We start from the raw sequence: 3444 nt of genomic DNA on the forward strand, positions 1-3444 counted from the left end.
TCCTATATGATATAAAGTAGAGCTGCTTGATAAAGGTTTCTTGATGGTAATATTATTGGAAGCAGATCACCAAACCTTTTCATCTGTGATACTGGTGAGAGGGCTCTCACCACTAGCTTTTATGTTAGCCATGGAGCAGAAACTGTGCACCATCTAGGGATAAGTTAATTAGATTTAAGGCTAACAAACAAAAAGCAGTAGTGTGCTTTACTTGTGAGATATGTGAAAATGATACAGCTTTCAAATATATTTACCATCTGTTTTTTAGTTCTCTTCTGATTTCTATTTCTGTAGATGTTTGGTTACAAAGTCTATCTTCCACAGTTGATTCAGAGCACTGTTGACAGAAACAAGACCTCATTTTCTGGGTACAGCGATCAGAGATTATTGGCTCTCTAGTCTGTTTTCCAACTATAAAAATGATCTAATACCCTACTTGATATTTGCCCTCATTAAGAGCTTACTGAAGATAGTAAAGTGTGGTGAAGAAACCAGAAGGTACCCAGCTATTAGAAAGAACAGCATCGGGGAGATCTTAAAGGCTTGTCTTAAAACAAGCAGCCATCTAAGTGAGGTGTCAGCTAAGTCCACACAAAAGAAGCGTACCAGCCTGTGTGATCCAAGGACTGTAAATTATAAAATCCAAGACTGGAGGAGGGAATGGCATTCGAGCTTAAATTCTGAGCACCCCATTTTAAGAAGGCTCTGGGCGACAGCGACAGCTTAAAAACCATTTGCGGAGTTCCCGTTTGGATTAATCCCTTCTGGTCCTTGACCAATGATGTAAATAGCTTTGTTATCAAAGAAGGGTCATTGAAAAGAGGACCAATACAGACACAGTTAAGTTAAAATTTAACACTTTCTCATTTGTTCTATTTTAAGTTTGTTCTAGTTTTTACTATTTTATCTTATCTTTTCAATTGAGGTTTTTTTGTTTTATATTGTTATTTATTTATTTATTTTTGCTTTGGGATGTTTTACTTCTTATGAAATCCAGGATAGGCGAGTCTCTAGAGATTAATAGTTTCCTGGGGTGATAGCAGGCGAGGTTGATGGAATAGGGGCATGAACAGTAACACAAATACAAGAAAGAAGAAAAAGTTTCTAAGATGTAATGAATGCACAACTCTTAAATATGGTCAAACCATTGAGTTATATGATAGGTGAACTATAAGTCAATAAAACTATTTTTTTTAAAAAGGCCTAATAACAGTTTTCTTAAATCATTTGATGAATTACAAGAAATTAGTACCAAGAGAAATTAGGTAGCTTTCAAATGAAAATGTAGACTAACATATCAGTTTTGTGGTATGCTTTAGCCAGTTTATGCATCAACTGTAGCCACGTATTGGACCTATACCAAGAAGTGACTGCTGTTGTTGTTAGGTGCCATCAGGTTGGTTCTGATCCATAGTGACCCTACGCACAATAGGACAACACACTGCCTGTACCATACTCATGATTGTTCTGATTTTTTTTTAATTTATTTTTTCAACATTTTTATTGGCACACAATTTACATATCATACAATGAAACATTTCAATCATTCAATCCTATCAAGGGGAATTGTCCAGTCAGTACCACATCTATCTTAAAGCATCATCCCTTCCCACCATGGCTAAATCACCTTTAAAATGAGTTGTGCTGTCATTGTTGTCAAGTTGTACCCTAGTCTGTAAAATTCTGCTAAGGAAGAGCTGTTAAATTGTTCTCTTAATAAACTTTTTTCATTTGTAAAAAATGAGTTGTGCAATCACGAACAGTTCTAGTGCTCTCTCCCCACTCCCACCTTCATTATTTGCTCTTGGAATCCCCTCCCTCTCCCTAGGGCCCACCCCACCCCTTATTCCCTATAACACCTTGTATCAGTTATTTCACTATACATCCACTCCTCCTGTGCTTCACATCTGGGAAAACCAACAGAAGACATTGAAAAACAATTCATACTAAGGTGCTAAGGATGAGATTATAATAGTATAAAGACAAAAATACAGATAATGCACGAGAGGGAGAAAAACCCCATCAACATTCAAGAAGTCAGGGAAAACACTTCCGCCATGGAACATCTAAGAGATGCGCGCACCCAGAATTGTTCCTGTTCTTGAGCCCATTGTTGCACCCATGATGTCACCCCATCTCCTTGAGGGCCTTCCTCTCCTTTGCTGTCCATCCACTTTACTAAACATGATGTCCTTCTCCAGGGACTGGTCTCTCCTGACAATATTTCAAAGTATCTAAGACCAAGTCTCACCATTCTTGCCTCTAAGGAGCAATCTGGTCATACTTCCAAGACAGATCAGTTTGTCCTTTTGACCGTCCATGGTACCATCAATGTTCTCCTTCAGGATCACAGTTCAAATGCACTGATTTTCTTCAGTTTTCTTTATTCAATGTCCAACTTTCATATGCATATGAGGTAATGGAAAATACTATGACTTGGGTGAGGTACACGGTAATCCTCACAGTAGTAACATTCTTGCTTTTCAACACTCTAAAGGGGTGTTAGGAGCCCTGGGAGAATACTGGTTATGATCCCCATAGTTGGCAATTCAAAACCAGCAGCAGCTACTTGGGAGAAGGAGCTTGGCTTTCCACTCCTGTAACCAGTTACAGTCTTGGAAACCCACAGGTGGTCCCTATGAGTCAGCATTGACTTGATGGCAGTGAATTTGGGGTCTTTTTGGTAAAGATGTCTTGGGCAGCATATTTACTGAATGCAACATTTCTTTTGATTTCTTGATTGTTGCTTTCATGAGTATTGATTGTGGATACAAGGAAGACAAAATCCTTGACAACTTCAACCTTTCCCCTATTATCACCTGTTACCTATTGATCCAGTTGTGAGGATTTGGGTCTTCTCTACATTGAGTTGTAATCTGTACTGAAGGCTAAAATCCTTGATCTTCATCAGCAAGTGCTTCAGTCCTCTTCACTTTCAGGAAGCAAGGTTGTGCCATCAGCATATCGCAGGTTGTTGATAACCTTTCCTCCAATCGTGATGCTACATTCTTCTTCATATAATCCAGCACCTCTAATGATTTGCTCAGTGTGATAGGTAGGTTTATTATGCCAACCTGGCCAATAGGAACATATGGGATTAATAAGGTCACAGTTTGATTGGAGGACAGAGAGATAAATGGCTCGGCAAGCCCCACCTGTCTCTTTTGTGCTCTCTGGTGATTGGACCAGTGTGCGGCTGCCTTAGCTAGTTCTCTGCCTCAACTTGTGAGCTACACTGAATCGTGTCACTAGACCTTGAGGTTCCTTCGAGACCTGCTTCACCACTCTGGTGGTGTACACATCGCTTGAGCTGGGGACTGTTGGATCCTGTCATCTGACTGATTGTTGGTGACCCGCCCTGCTGTTTGCTGCCTGTGGCCGGACTGCCTACATTGCTCTAAGGAAGATTCAGCTGTCTGCTTCCTTGACCTTGGACCCAGCAGC

Source organism: Echinops telfairi, unplaced genomic scaffold (genome assembly GCF_000313985.2).
Source record: "Echinops telfairi isolate 266 unplaced genomic scaffold, ASM31398v2 ScPeMD7_14;HRSCAF=57, whole genome shotgun sequence".
Classification (NCBI taxonomy): Eukaryota; Metazoa; Chordata; class Mammalia; order Afrosoricida; family Tenrecidae; genus Echinops; species Echinops telfairi.